This window comes from Cyanistes caeruleus, chromosome 4 (genome assembly GCF_971803275.1).
Source record: "Cyanistes caeruleus chromosome 4, bCyaCae1.hap1.1, whole genome shotgun sequence".
In the NCBI taxonomy this organism is placed as follows: domain Eukaryota; kingdom Metazoa; phylum Chordata; class Aves; order Passeriformes; family Paridae; genus Cyanistes; species Cyanistes caeruleus.
Window position 1 is genome coordinate 59,215,917 of NC_141704.1, and position 16,310 is coordinate 59,232,226.

At 43.0% G+C, this 16,310-nt stretch overlaps 1 protein-coding gene across 5 annotated transcripts in view; it reads left to right on the forward strand.

The window, feature by feature from the left end:
* The first annotated feature begins 708 nt into the window (after positions 1–708).
* The window catches only part of RASSF8 (Ras association domain family member 8), a 73,014-nt gene continuing 57,412 nt past the window's right edge, over positions 709–16,310 (forward strand). Inside the window, exons 1-3 of one of the 5 annotated variants that reach the window (XM_086885005.1) lie at positions 4,411–4,717; positions 5,016–5,088; positions 5,411–5,780. The gene's annotated coding sequence lies outside the window, so the exon portion shown is untranslated. Of the gene's footprint in view, positions 1,723–4,410; positions 4,718–5,015; positions 5,089–5,410; positions 5,781–16,310 lie in introns of those variants that run through there. The other 4 variants (XM_086885004.1, XM_086885003.1, XM_086885008.1 and 1 more) reach the window with 4 other exon arrangements.

Here is a 16,310-nt window from a genome sequence, read left to right on the forward strand (position 1 = left end):
CACAGCGAAGTTCATTTCCAAATAGGTTTCGGATTTTTTTAATGGTCATTTTCCCAAAACTGATTAAAACTTCATACTCAAAAACTTTTTGCCCCAAACAGCCGCCTGCAGTCTTTGCTGCTCTGAGGTTTATGAGGTTGGGTTTTGTTGCTTTTTCGTTTTTTTTTTCCGGGGAATTTTCCATCATCAAAATCCGAATCAGCCGCAACACAGCACGCTGTCTGCCGGTTAAAATCTCGTGGAAAACAGCAGAGCAACCTGAGGTCTCCGGCGCGGCCGGGGCTCGTGGGCTGTGGAGGAGGGCGGGCGGCTCCGGGCACGGGGCTCCCCTCAGCCGAGGCTGCAGCGCCTCAGGCTGCCGGGGCCCCGGCTCCGGGCACGGGGCTCCCCTCAGCCGAGGCTGCAGCGCCTCAGGCTGCCGGGGCGGCGGCTCCGAGTGCCGGGCACGGCTCGGGGGGCTCCACTCTGCCGAGACTGCAGCGCCGCCGCCTCCCGAGGCTGCCGGGGCGGCGGGGGCGGCTGCGGCTTTAAGAGCTCCCACAATGCCGCGCTGGCGCCCCGGTTCCGTTACATGTCTCCCCCGGTGAAGGGGAGCGAGGGAGCGGCAGGAAGGAGGCGGAGGACGCCCGCCCACCCCCGCGGCGCGGCGGGGCCGGGGGAGGAGCGGGGCAGCAGCGGGGCAGGGCCGCGCCGAGCCCCGGGCGCTGCTCCGGCCGCGCCGCCCCCGCGGGCAGCGAGGCGGGGCCGGCGGCCGCTGGCGCTGCCCGGGAGCCGCCGCGGGACGGGCGCCCGGAGCCGCTGCCGGCACGGCGAGCGAGGGGACGGGCGGTAAGTGCCGCTGCCCTACCCCGCTCCCCTGCCCCGCTCCCTCCCTCCGTCCTTCGCTCCCTCTCCCGGCTCCGTGTCCCCTCTCCGGCAGCTCCCGGCTCGTCCCCACTGGGGGGGTTTGCTACCCTTCCCTGCCCCCTCTTCGCTCGCCAACTTTCCCGTCCTTCTCCCCTGTTTCCCATCTCCCTTCGGATTTTCGTGGGGTTTTTTCTGGGTTCTTTTTTTTTTTTCTTTTCCTGTTTTTTTTGCTGTTGTTTGTTTTGTTTTGGGGTTTTCTTGGGGGTATTTTGCATTTTCGGCTCTGCCGTTGCCCCTCTCGCCTCTCCCCAGCTCTCTCTCACTCGCTTCTGTCCTTTCGCTTCTTCCTTCGCTACTTCCCCGGCTTCCTCCGGCTTTTCCTCTCCTGGCATTCTGTTTTTCTCCGTTGGGCATCGCGTGGAAAAGTAAGGGATATTTCTCGGTGTCCTTGAGGAAGGGAATTCAAAATCTACTTTTCTTACACAGGGAAATCCTTGTAGTAGTTTTCTTTCCCCTTCTCTTCCTGTCCCCGGAAAGAAAATTAAACCTATTTTTCTCCATTTCTTTTCCCTTTTGCTACGTGGACTGTTTATTTTGGTCCTTTTTTTTTTCTTCTCCCCCTTCTCCTGGTAGTGCAGGTTTGTTTCACGATTAATCTCTTTTATTCCTTCCCCAGCCCCTCCTCCCTTTTTCTTCCCTAGTAAGAAGAAAGATTAGAAGAAAATGTGTTTTGCCAGCAGGGAATGCATGAGACGTTTTGGTTAGGGTTTTTTTTTTTTTGCTTTTTTTTTTCCCCCTCTCGTGGGGTACTATTGATGAGAAAAGCTTAAGCAAATGCAGTGCGGTAGGACAATACAGAGGCATGAACTTTAAAGGGTAAGGAAATGGATTCTGTTGCTTGTTTTCTCCAGCTCTGTAGTGTTGTTGGGGAGGTCTGCTCCAGGGTCCGGATTGGGGTTGTGTTAGTCCGGTGTGTGCCAGCCTGAGTTGTTTTTTTTGTCCAGCAGAATGATGATTTAAATGCAGTCCTAAACTGCATTTAAGTGTTGCTCGTGGGTTTCGTCAGTGTGGAAAATGAGGAGGCGGGGGAAGGTTAGAGATTTCGGTGACCCCTTTGGAATTACACCTGTCACACCTTCCATCCCCAAACTGCAGGTGTGTCGGAGATGGACACATTTAACAAAATCACTGGAAACTGCTCGCATCCGTGGCAAAAAGTGCTGTCGGGGGTTTAGGAAGTCTGGTTCGGACCTTGTGAGTTTCTGCTACAGCTCTAGTCGGCATCACACGTTGGAATGGAGTGTTCGCCGGGCTGTGGGGAGCGAGCGAATCAATTGATCTCTGCAAAGACACCTGGTTAAGGGCGTTCGGGCTCCCAGCTCATTGTGCTGGGGAGCGGTGCGATTGTGTGAAGTGCTGTGAAAGTCAAGGGCTCTGTCTTTTCTCAGTAGAGAATACGTAGCTTGTGAACGAAGTGTCAACTCTTTTGGTGGGAGGTGGTTCTTCTTTCTGTTACATGGCCTCTTGTGATAGATACTGTTCCAAAAGATGAACGGCAAATAAAATCAGCCTTACTTTTTTTTTTTCCCGCTTTCTTTAAAGAAGAGAGAAAATTTAATTTCGGATTAACTTTTTGATTGATGATATCTCATTGGAAAGTAGGCTAGACATGAAATTGGAAGTACTTTTCTGTGTCGTAGAGCACAAAATTTTTTTGATACGGGATGAATTGCTGAGGGAACTGAAATGACTGCTTGGGATTCATCATATTTAGTTGTGTCCCCTTTAGGACAACTGAGAGATAAAGGTGGTTCACTTCTTACAGCTGAGTAATCTCTCCATCTTTTCCACCTTTGCGAGCCCAGCAGAATTTGATCTGTTGTTTAAATTAATCTTTCCTAGAGATGAAAAAGTTTGGGATAGTGGGAAATAGGAGGAGAAAAATACCAAGTCATATTTAGCAAGAAGTTTAAGTCTTTCAAAACTAACTTGAACTGTTACTGGAAACACCAGCAACAATTCTGAAGAGCCAAATTAAGGTGATTAATATAACTTCTTAAAATCTGTTTGAGGGAAGCTCTGAGAGGGAATGAAGGAGATTGAGTTGTTGAAAGTGCAGAGCTGAGCACTGAGGGTGCTGGGTTCTGTTCCTGCTTCTGCCATCGCAGGGCAGTGTGACCTCCTGCCTGAGCTGCCTTCCTGCCTGCACCTCCTGGGATACTGAGATTTCCCTGATTCCCTTAAGTGCTTTTTCACATGATTTATAAGAATAATTGCGTGTAAGTGTTCAGTTGTGGTTTTGATTGCTGATCAGTTAATAGTTTGGCTCATGCTAATACTCATTCTTGGAAAGTTGTAGGGATCTTGAGCATCACCGTTTATTTTGAGTGAGCCTGGATTTTTACATTGCTGCAAAGGTTTTGAGACTGGGGTTATTTTTATCCCCTGAATATCTCTGACAGTATCAGTGCATTCTTTTTCTATGGTCCCTTAAGTCTGCCTCAAGCTGAATATGAAGGACAGCATTGACCTCTCCAGAAAGAAATTGTTAAATTGAATTACAGGGTGGAAAACTGTCCTGTGGGGACTGGGCTGAGGACCCCCCTCAGCGTGATGCTTGCTGTTCCTGGTAATTTTATTTTGTGAGGTCTGTAATTATGAACTTAGCTTAGTCCACCAGTTTGCTTTCTAATTTTAGGATTTTTGCTTGGGTTTTTTAAGTCTTTTAAGACTTCTATCTTGACATTAAATGTGAATGTTTTATGGTTTTCTGGGGCTTTTTTGAATGTCTGGGTTGTCCTGTAATTCTTTTTATGGTGGGGTTGGGACTTTACAGTGTGATTAGATTTATTACAATCTCAGTGCCTGCCTTCCTGTAACTTTTGAGACTGGGATACTTAGTAAACGTGAGGCTCTAACCTGTTGATTGTCTCTCTTCAGTGAAAGGGAGACTCAGCTCTGCAGAAAGTTGTTATTAGGCAAGTATATGTGTGTTTGTGTGTACATGTGTACGCATGCTGTCCTCCACATTAACTTGCTGTCCTCCTGCAGATGCACATAGCCAGCTCCAAGATTCTGAATCTGGACAGTGAATCTAGTTTCAAATTCAGTTTCATAAATGACTAATTCTTCCTACCCTTCCCATTCCCCTTCAAAGCTTGTGGTGATCTCATGCCTGTGACAGGAGCGGTTTTCCTGGCTGATAAGGGGGATGCTCATGTTGTTTTCTCCCTTGACTGTTCTGAGGGCTGTATGTTATCTCCCTCTGTGCTGATAAAGTGTGGGGAGGGGGTTGCCTGGTCTGTGTGTGCCGAGCGGTGCCATCCTGCTCCATCTCTCTCTGGTTTGTCACCTGTGGAGCTGAGATCACAGAACTTGTTCTGCTTGGGAAGGGAAGGTGGGTTTGAGCTGTAGGTACAGGGGTTTGTCACATCTGCCAGGGGAACCGCGCACCCCTCTGGGTTGTTCCTTCATTTGGATCTCTGCAAGCATCTGGTCATCTTTGTGATGACATAAATAGGGAGAGTGTTAATGTATCCGAGAGGGCTCCAGGACAGGCGCTGTGAGCTTTCAGATGGCAGGCGCTCGAGAAATCCGCTTAATTCACCTTTCTGCTTTTGAGTCACTCCTTAAGGAGGGAGGACTCTGTTTACTTTCTTGTTGTGCTTGGAAAACGGGCTCACCCACAACAAAAGACCCTGTAATGCTTGCTGTAGTGTAGGATTATTGCACAAAAGCATCTTACTGTGCAGCGCTGTGGCTGCACTCGGTGTTGTATGATAACACATGTTTCTCAGCTGTTGTTGATTCCTCAGTGGCACAGACTTCAAAGGAATGCACTGAAAGAGAGCTGCAGCCAGGGAAAAACGGGGTTTGTTCCAGTGGCCTGTACCATCCATCTGTTTAAATACTTTGCTGAACTGTTCCAGAGTGTGCAGGCATCCAGTTAGGACTGGCAAGCAATTACAGCTGGGAGTAGAGCCTGCTGCAAAGAGACCACCTAGGGGAGGCTTAAGTGCTACCTCCCTCCTGTGGGTCAGAGCCTCTCTGCCCTCCCAGCCAGCCAGGGGAGATAAGGCTCTTCATTTGGGGTATCTTTCAACATGACATTGTCTAATTCCTAATGCTGTTGAGGATTTATTTATTTTTACTCTCCATGCTATCTTTAGCACAAGAAGAGAAGAATGGTAATGAGGACAGACCGTCATCTCTGTAGTCTCCTCTGTGTGGGTAGCAAGTTAGGTCTGTAAATTAAATGAATAAATATTTATTATTAGATAATTCTTTTTTTTTGCTGTTCCCAAAATGTGTGGTATAGTTCATAGAGAGTGATCTGTTGATCACTTGTGTCTCCAAAGGTAGTGATATACATTACTGGATTAATTTTATCTCCAAAATATAAGCAGTAAAGTTACATCAATTACTTGCTCTTTCAAATTGAATTCAGGGACTTCACAACTTCATCCACAATAACTGAGAAAACCCCGGTGAACTTGTGCATTATAATACAGGACAATGCTGCCAATTCCAAGTGTTATGAGTTATGTTTTTACTTAAATTCCAGTATTGGAGTCTGCTGTGCAAGACACGTCTACACCCGTCGTTGCTGACTGAATCTTCACGTCACGGCCTGTGTGTTCTGTGTAGTCCCTGATAGTGCAACTCAGGGGAAATACTAGCAGAGAGGCTGCAAGTAGTCTGTGGATACCCTGTGAAGATCCCCGAAGTTTTTCTGTGTGGGACTGACATTAATTTTGAGGATTGGAATGAGCACTGCAGATAGAGCAATGGTTTTTTCAGCTAAGAGGGTTTAACCTTCTTTGTCAATGACAAATGCTCATGTAGATGCACTAAGAGGATATTTGAGCTTGGAAAAGTTGGGAGGTACTCCAGGATTTGTTTTTCACCTGCAAGCAAGCAGCACAGCTTTAAAGGTAAGCTTGGATGTTGTTCTCTGCTGTGGTATTGCTCCCTCCATAGTAGTGATGTGACATCTATGCCTTTGAAAAGAGAGCTCTTTCTCTCCATGTTGGCGGTTGTGATGGTTTCATGGTGTTTTGGGACGTCAGATTTTAATGCCTTACTACCCCTTTGAGCAGAAGGGGGAGGGAAACTTCTAGAAATGTGTAATGCAACTGACTTTCAGCTTCTGCCCTTGCTCCAGGCTTGACATTGTAGTTTGAATTTATTTACTTGCTTTGAAAGCTGTACTCGGTGTAACCTTGAGTTTTACTTCCCTTACTGCAACAGTACCTGACGTGTTTCCAGCCTGTACCTTGCTGTGCCTCTGCATTGTCCAGTTTTAAACTGGCCAGGCTGTCAGTGCTTTCTTTGGATTGTGTTCTCCCTATGAATCTTCAGAGCTGGAACTTCCTTTTGCTTCAAGTGAACTGGAAGTGTTTTGCTAAAATATTTTTGGACTCCTGAAGTGTTTGTCAATGCTTCCAAGCTGTTGTTTGAAGGGAGTTTGGAGTTTCCAGAAGAACCTTTGGAAACTCTAGGTTTTACTGACTGTCAGCAGTTTTGTAAGCGTTGATAGAGGCTGTAATTCCACCGGGCAGCCAGATGTTTTGTGTCTGTGCTGAAGTGGGGAGACAGCATGGCTTTAAGGGTTGAAGGGTCTGCTGTTCTTGTTACAGGGCTGTTTGAAGATCTTCAACAGATCGGATCTGCTTTCTCTCCTCTCCCTTCTGCTCCCTCTTGCCATGCCTGTGCTGAGGGTGATTACCTCTTTCTGAGTAAAATGGCATTATTGAGAGCAAAGCATAAACTTGCTTTCTAAAAGATAGATATTTGCTTGTCAGTCTGTGTTTCTTGAGTACTAAGCTTGAAGCTGTATAAAAGCTGCATGTATCTTGACAATTAGTGAATTTATAGCAAAATAATATAGCAGATTAATTCTAACATTAATTCTGACCAGTGTGGCATTAAGTGAAATTTAGAAAGAAATCAGTTTTCCTTGCAGACAGAGGAGAGAACACTCACTGATGCAAATCCCCCAGTTCCATATTAAATTGCACCTTTTTTAGGTGCTTAAACACTTGCAAAATCTGTGTCTGTCTTTGTCTTTTGCCTTCACTATGTGACATGTGAGGGAAAGTTAAAAAGAACTCATCAGTGGCTGCACATGTCAGAGTCTTCCTTGAGAAGAAAGTAGGAAGATGCCACAGCTGGTAATATTTGAAGTCGGTATTGGGAATCAAGAGAGCAAATGCTTAAATGTGCCATTGCAGCTATGTAGCTGGCAATACTAACTAGCAGTAGTACCTGGAATAATAATTCCATCTGGAGAGAAACATTTGGCAGTGGTTGAACATCCTTGTCCTTGCCCACCAGGAAGTGATTGTGGTGATTTTTTAGGTTTGGTTTTGTTTTATTTTTGTTTGTTTTTTGGGTTTTTTTTTTAGACAGCTTGCCCTGGGCTTCATCCATACCTCCAAGTCAATCCAAGCAATTGCTCTGGTTTCATTGGGAGCAAGGACAGAAACTTTGAATAAGCTGAGTTGGAGACTTTGTATTTTGAGCAGTGGAAGTGGCACAGAGGAGCACAGAACTAACAAAGAACAGTCACACTGAATACAATGCAGAGTTTTCATGCAGTTAATGGGATTGGAATTGGTAACCTGATACTCCAAAGAGATAACAAAGGCTATTTAGCATACAAAGGAACATAGATTTTTATATTTTTTTAAAGAGTTGGTGGAGTGTAGCAGAATCTTTTGTCAGAACTCATTCTAGTGAACAAGTTCTGGCAGAAAGTGACTGAATTAACAAGAGTTCATGAAATACTCTGAATAGAAAAGGAATTTTCTTTTTTACTGTGAGCGTTCTTTCGCTGCAGTACTTGTATTTGCTTAGCAGTTTACCTGCTTCCCTCATGTCCTGTGAACTTAGCCTTTGTTTCAAACTGAAATATACCATAAATTAAAAGTCTTTGGCTTTTCTTCTTCCAAGAATGTAAGAGGGGAGCAAAACAAAATTAAATGTGCAAGGTTGTACCCTATGTTCCCTTATTTTCCAGGAACAGACCAGAAAGAGACCAGCTTGATACAGACCACAGCAGTGCTACTTGGGGTTAAGCTGTCCTACATGAGAGCACAGAGAGCTCTCTTTAGATGGTTTTTAGTGCAGTGAGGATGGACATCTGTGATCATCATCAGCTGTGAGAAAACCCAGTCCAACCTCATAACTCAAGAATTAAGATCATATCCTACTTTGGGCCTGCTGCTTGCCTCCCTTGTGGTTTTAGTGAATCAAAGGAACTTGCAGTCTGTGTGGGCAAGGCTGGAAGATAAGAGGCACATACCTTCAGGAGGCGGTGTGTGCTACAGGAGGAGAGCTGTGTGTGTTTGCTGTTGGCACGTTCTCTGTGCCATGGGTTGGTCATTTTTCTGAGGCAGAAATTAAGGGCAGAGGCTCACTTTTCTTAGGTGGGGTGTGAGAGAGCTGAACTTGTGCCAGCAGCCAGAAATTACAATTTAAAAAGTACTCTGGTGGTGGGTTTGATTTTACTTCAACTCTTAGCAAGACAAGGGGTTTGGGTCTATTAGGACTTCCTGGTATTTTGTTTGTAACTCATTGCAAAGCTCCTCATCAGCCTTGATCAGCAACCTGAGCTGGTGGAAGGTGTTCCTGCCCATGGCAGGGGCTTGAAATGAGATCGTTTTTAGGTCCCTTCCAACCCAGACCATTCTGTGATTCCATGGTTCTGTGTTGGATTTGCAGTGTGCCTTTTGAAACATGGGGCTCTTTCCCAGCCCCTGCTGTTCTCCTGCTGCCACGCTTTGTTCCTGTGCTCCCTGTGTGTGCCTGATGGCACTGCCACCCCTCTCTGCCCTGCCACCAGGCTTCCTAAACACTCCCTCACGACTTTGCGGCTTTCCAGGTGCCTCTCTAGTTGCAGCACAGCTTCTGCTTTTGGATGGGAGAGAAAGACAGCGGCACTTTCCCTTCCCATCTCCCAGCCACAGAGCATTCCTCCAATTCCTCTGCTGCTGAGCTATTTGGAGTGGAGCAGGGGGAACACTTGCTTTGCTGTTTCCTTGTCCAGGAGTTGGGTTTAACTTGCATGAAGCACCTGTCCTGTTGTGATCCTGACATCCTGTCAGTGCTCATTTCCCCTGTTCCTTGAGAGACGGTGTTTTTATTGCTGGCAGCTCTCTGCCTTAGCCTTCTAGGGAGGCCCAACCAGAAATTTTCTAGAATTCTTCCACTCTCTCCCTCCCCTTGTCCTTCAGTGACCTCTAACCACATTTTTATCTTTCTTGACAAGATGCTTAGTTTCATTTATCAGCTGCTTTTCCCTTCATTCTTCAGCTTTTGATTATTTTTCCAGGAGCTGCTTAGAAACATTAATGATTGCAGTTGTGCAGAACAGTTAAATACAGTCACATTCCTCAAGGTTTTGGTTTTTTTATTGTACTCTAATACTAAACTGCCTGTGGCAGGTAAATATTTTTTATGTACACTACTTGTCATGTATATCCATCTTCAGCAGAGGGTAAGGAACTGCAGTTGGCTGTGTTTTCATATTACAATATACCAATATTACTAGCTGCAAGACACCTATGTTTCCCTCCCTGAGCATAAACTAGTGTACTATGTTCTGACTTTTTTAAAAGCCATTTACATTTTCTAAATTTGTATTTGCACACTGTGAGATAAAAATTTGGCATAAATAGAAGGAAATTGCAAATACACTTTCCTGTCTTACCCTAGTGGCTTCCTACGTGCTTGGCAAATGCTCTGTCACATCTAGACAATATTATTTTGTTCTAAAAAACTTAAATATTACCTCAACTTTTATAAAAATGTTTGCTTTAATTGTGGATAGCAGAGTAGAGGATGACTGGATTTATTTTAATATATGCTGCAAGGGTATTTATTTCCTATTTTGCAGTGCCCTTCATGCTTGTCATTGTAAGTGTATGAGCAAAAGCCTAAATAATTGGAAATCTATATGCTTCCTGAGCATGGTTTACTTTAATAGTCCGCAATGATCTCTGGACAAACTGTATTTTATTTCAAAAGACCTCCATTATCCTCAGCTTGACCAGTATGAATGAGAATAGCATTCAATGTATACACCATTTTTAAGAATACCCTTCTTTTTCTTGCTGACATGGACATAAAGCATGTGGTAGGGTGAAGACAGTTCTGTAATAGAGTAGGAAATTAAACAAGAGGAAAGAAGAGGGTATGGCTTCAAGTTTATAGAGAGGAAGTTTAGATTGGATATTTGGAAGAAATTGTTCCCTGTGAGGGTGGTGAGGCACTGGAAGAGGCTGCCCAGAGAAGCTCTGGATGCCCATCCCTGGAAGTGTTCAAGGATTTAATGAAGAAAAGAATATTTAAATCTCTTGTGATGATGACATAATGTGTAGCTGTAGCGTTGAGCCTCTTCACTGCTGGGATTTCCAAATACAATGCAGATGGGAATCTCTGGTCTGATTTTAGTATTGGCAGGGGGAGTCATCTGAGTTGCTCCATTTAGACTTCAAACCTTAGTACAAAATTACATTGTGAACTTCCTTTGGACACTCGACCACTACTTATCAGCAGCTTTTTTTCCCGAAAAAATGAAAGGTGTGGCTACTAGATGAATAATTAGACCTTAGCAGTTGGTAGGTGCGTGTCCCATTCTCAGTGGGCGATACCGTTGGCATTCCCAGGATAATGTCCCTGTAATGAAGTCCAGCTCAGGAAGAAGTTCTTGATTAACTTGTGTAGCAGCATGACAGCCTCTGTTGCACCCTGAAACGCCCCTCAGCCAGGCTGGAGTGACAAAGGCACAGATGTAGAGTGATGGTGGCCAAACAGTGCCACCTGCGAGCCACCCTGTGAGTCACCGAAGCCGTGTGTGCTGTGGCTGTCACATATCCGGGGGGAAGTGCCTTTGAGAGATAAGCTGATTTACCTGGCACCTCGAGTGGGATAACAGCAGGCACGTAGCTGGGGTACAGCTTCTCTGCTGGCAAGAAGCTCAAGCAAAGGCAAATGTGACCTGGGCTGTTCTTATGGAATACTGAACATTTTAAGTGTCAAGGAAAGGTTCATCTTTTTATGGGAAGAGCTGACTGGAAGAGTCAGGTTTGTTACGAGGTAATTGGAGGCAGCCATGAGTTGGTACTTGTATCTTGTGGATTGCAGGAGCTGGGAAGGGTGTCAAGTGTAAGCCAGCAGCTGGTACACAGATACTGTGTGGCAAATAAACCACTGGCTGTTCTTCCATCTTTTCTTGCAACTTCTACTTTAGATTTCCCGCAGGATAGTAACTCTAACGCCAGTGCTTCAGTGCTGTTTGAGCATACAGAGCTTTTTGGGAGGTTTTGTGTGTTCTTGTGTGTTCAAAGTAATCTTGCTGTACAACCACTGGTTTAATTTTGCTCTGTGTTGTGTTCTTCTCCCTGTCTTCCTGAGTCCTGCGATGTTTTAATACAGTCCTGTACTTGTTGAACTAGGAAAAGGGAAATAACTATAGTGCTCCAGTATGGGTCCTTTTTACTACATCTGACATTCAAGTAAGACATTAAAATCTAGGCAAATCTTGAGTTTGATTTGGTTCATTTTCACACTCCTTTTCCAAAACATGTATTTTTGTCATATGATTTCCTGCAGTGGATTTATTTCTGATGTTGAGAGTTAACACAGACCTTCAAAAGACATCACAAAGTAAAGAATCAGTATTAGTTTAGAAGCTTTTACTGATTTTTTTTTTTTTTTTTTTTTAAATTTTAATTATACTGTAGCAAATTGGTTGGAGTATCCTTTGGGAAATTCTGTACCGTCAGTTCTATTAAAAAGAATTCTGAGTTCTGTTTTGCTGTGCTGAGCTCATCTTCAGGGTGTATAGCTGGTTACCTTGTAGTTCTTAGCACTCTTGAGGTGCAAATGGTGTCTGTTCTTCAGTACACACTAAACCCTGTGGATGTGTTGAGATATGTGCTTTCTGTGCTTTGTTCAGGTGACCAGGCATGTCCTATTTTATTTATAAAAAATAAAATATTATTTGCTCTCCTAGTACCTATTTGCTCATTGTCACCAATTTCACAATGTGTGTGAACCAGAGGCAGAGCTGATGAATTGTGCCTGCATTTGCTTCTTAGGGAAATTTCAGAGGTTTTGTTTTTTTCCCATTAGCATTTGCCAGATGTGGGTTTTATTTGAAAACAAGAAAAAAAAAAAAAGCTTAAAGTATGAATTTATGTAGGCCTGTAAAAATGTGTGCCTTTGTCAGCTTATGCTATTAAAAATATACTATATGTAGAAATTAATCTGTTGGTCTTCATGTAAGATGCTCTTACACTCATTTAATAAATGCTGAAGCTTATTTGAAGCACTGAAAATGTGTGTAGAGAGTGAGGTAAAGAGTGATTGGGTGCAAGTTAATTTGAGCTATCATCCCTGAACAAATATTGTGACACAAATCACTTAGGTAAGTTTGCTTTTATGTGTTTGTATGTTTGGGTTTGTCTCTAGGAACTGATTTGTGTTGTGTTTTGGATAGAGGGGACAGCAGAGCAGTTGTGATGGCTCATATTAAAAATTAGTGTGCAAACTTACGTAGGTTATTTCTATGAAATTCCAGTTGATTTATTCCACCTTGTGCCAGGCTGGGATAAAACCAGTTGCTTTCTTTGAGTCACCTCTGGTTGTCCACAGAGCTGAGGCTCCAACTCTGCCTGCAATGATGTAGTAATTTGTGAGCACAACTTGCTTAAATATGTATTCAGCATCAATAATAGGGGATACTTTTTTGTGCTTCATTAAAAACTCTTGGAATGCATTGGAAACTGGAGTAATTCAGTGGCTCTGAACTTCATTAACTGTAGAAGTATTTAAAGAAAGCGATTTAAGATTTGTCACTGGCTTAGGGCTAGGGGGAGGTCTCTGGGGTATGTCATTATTAATGACCATACGTAAAGAAGGCTTTAATTTTCTAGGGAAGCATCTTCATCCTTTGAGTCAGTTTTCAGACCCAGCTGGTGAAAGCAACTTGGTCTGAATAGAACACTGGCCTTGCTTTGAGCAGGAGGCTGGGCTCCAGCAGCTCCTTCCAGCCTGAAGGGCTCTGGCTTTTGGTTTATTTTCTTTTTCTTTAAGAGGTGTTTGTACCACACAGCCACTGTCATCTGTAATGGGATTGCCTTGCTGATACTGCCAGCAGTTAAGCCAGAGGGGTAAATAAATCCTTGCTTGTAAGTTATTTTTAAAGAAACCTCTTTTTTGCTTATCTTTACAGTGTTTCTATTGGATAAATGCAGAACATGTAGGATTTTCTTTGCATCTTGTTTTCTAACTGCTGCATAATCTTTGTTTAAATAGGTTGAGTAGGGCAAGTTATTACGACCTTCCTCTAAACTGTAGGGAAAGTTCTCAGCTCTCCAGGGACTGGATTTTTATATGGAATCTAATGATTCTGTACCTGAATGCAACAGACAAACAAGCTGTGCTTTAGGGAAACTTGTCACAAATGTATATATTGAAATTATTGTGTTGGAAAAAAGTTACAAACCTAGCAAATATTAGAGATGATAAAGAAGAGAAGGAAAAAATCTTCTATCCAAAATGCTTCTAACAGGATGCAATATTTGCATTTATGTGATGAGACCTATAACAAGGAGTTAAAATGCATGTTTTTCTATAGGAATGTTTATTTACATACTTGGGTTAGGTGATATGGAAAAATACATGCTTGGTAATGTAAATCCAGGATTTCAGGGCTGCTTGTTCACACACCAGCTTGCTTTGTGGAAGGAATAGTAGAGTGTGTGTTTGTGTCTGGAGTTGTCATGGAGGAGCCTGTCACTCCCTGGTGGTAACTCTGAGATTTAGAGAGCCACCACACTCTGGACCCAGCAGGACAAATCAGGCTTTCAGCTGCAAGCTTTGAAGTGGCAGCAGAAGAAGAGATTTTTAATGAAGTTGAAGGGGAATAAGTGATTAATATCCTGTGCTTCACTAGGTGCTACATCACTAGAATTTTTTCTTGAAATGAAATCCTTGATCAAACCATTCTGCTATCTCTTTATTTGTTGAGTGAAAGGGTTCCCCTTTGGCTCAAGTACTGTCATATAATTTTTATATAGTTGATGTTGAGTAGGTGGCTTGATGTACCTTTTTCATGGAAATCTGATTTTCTTCCTTTCAGTTAATTGATTTTTTTTCTTTTCTGGTAAAGCAATGCTAGAACATGCTATGAAAAAAAGGACAAATTAATTAATTCTTCACTAATTTTTACTAGGTGAAGTAATCTTGATAGAAGGCAATGACAGAAGGAATAGAGATAAATCAAACTTTGCAGGAGTAAGGAAACTCACTGAGTGGTCAGGTTTGACTGTGCAAAACCAGTCAGCAACTATAGCATCAGTTCTTAGAAATTTTGGCAAATACCTGAATGTGTTTAGTTATTTATGTAAAAACACCTGAATTGCAAAATCTTGAGTTTCTTAATTTAAAAACCAGTAAATAACAAGTTAATTTAATAGAACTTACATGGTGAGTTAGGGGAGGTTAAAAGGGAAATGTCAAGACAGTGGTGTGTTTTTGGCATCATCTGCTGATTTAGTCACGTACATCAATAGTTACCTACCTACCTTAATGACAACTTCTGTTTTCTAAATCAAGATTAGATAGAAATTTGGAGTCACTGTGGTATCTCAGGTGGGTTCTTGAGAATTATTTTGGTATCCCTTCCTGGTTTTGGTAAAATGTAAGACTCCATTTAACTGCTTGCTTGCTTGTCTTGGAAGTTTATGGTTTAGCTCCTTAGTTTATTTACTAAAAAGTGATGATCTGTTGGAATTTGAGCATGGGGCTCTGAATATGCACATATTGCACTGATTCTGCAGCCAGTGGCCCGGTGCCAGCTGGGGTGGGCAGAGCTGGAACTGAGCCACTGCTAAACACCTCTGCAGTCACAATCATCCGTGCCATGGGAAGCTGCTGTGCACTGAGCACAGGGGGCTGACTGCAGGAGTAGCACATCATTTGGATTGGATTAATTTTTTTTTAATTTTTTTTTGAGAAAATAGATGGGAATAGGAGGCTGAATTGCAGTAGAGGCTGTGTCTGTTGGGATGTGGATCTGCAATACTTTAGAGTGGAAATAAGCCCTGTGGTGTTTGGGTGCTGCCAGCCTTACACCAAGGTGCAGGCTCATGGCCAGAGCTGTTGTAAAAGCAGTTGTAGCAGCTCTTGTAAGCAGGTCCTGGAGGTCGCTGAGGTGGCATTCTGGGACCAGTAAGCCCTAATTACTGACCACGTGTGGGAGTAGAACCTGCTGGATCTTGGAGAGCCTCCTGCAGTGGGTCAGCTGCACACCATAGTATTGATGATACTGCATGGAAATGCACTGGTGTTACTGGGAGCTTTATTTTTTTGTAGACAGTGTTTGAAGACCTGGGAACTCTGAGCTTGTCATGTGTTTCTGTAGCATGCTTTAGCCAACTTTCAGCCATTTGTGTCGGTAGCCTGCTGAAATAAATGGCTTTTTGATGATGTGATTTTCTTAAAGGGATCAGTTGATTAAAGTGTTTCTTAAAAGTTCACCGGTCAAGCAACACTTAAAAATCCTGTCTTCTTTTGATGAGACTTTAAATAGCAGAGCAACTGTGTGCTTGCATCTATCCTTTTGAAAGGGGAAAAAAGAAGCTTCCATATTTTCACAGCAATATTTTAAAAATACCTATCATTGCCTGTGGAGGTTTTTCTAACTGTATATTTTCATGTGAGAATTTTGCATTTCCTTTGCAGTGACAATTTACAGTGGAAAAGCATGCTTATTTTTGGCAATCTTCTCAAAAGAACCCAGATTAAGATCTTTGACCTACAGCTGTTGTAAATGCAAGTCTTTTTGTTCTAAAGCCTTGCAGAGTTGTTCTCTTTTCGTGTTAATTGATTAAAATGTGTGCTGGGTTGGCCCAAGTTCCTCTTGCTAATTGGGTAAAATGAGACCCCAGAATAGATAGACAAATCAACACTGCAGCCTCCTTTTGGGGAAAGTTGATTGTTATTTTGATGGACTCTTTTTGCCTGTTGTGGGTGCACATATATATATATATATATATATATATATATATATATATATATATATATATATATATATATCTGTATTTGTGTGTTTTAGCCTCAAGATCCCTAAGATTGACACTGCACTTCACCATGTCTGTCTCAATGTTACAGAACAGATGGTTAATTCAAAACCAAGAGTATTAAAGCTGAGTAGCTAAATCTGATCTCCTAAAAACAAGGTTGCCAAAACAAGCTGCTGTATTTGATGTAGCTGCTGAATTGGTCTTTTATTTGCTACAAAGGCAAACCTGAGTCCAATGCCTAAATGCAAAGCAGTTGGTAATTTCCAAATTTTTTCAGCTTTTTCCAGCCCGTAACTTGAAGCAGCAAGTTGCTTACATATTGTAGGGGTTCTGGAAGAGAAAAAGGCTCGTTTCAAATCCATTGTTTTT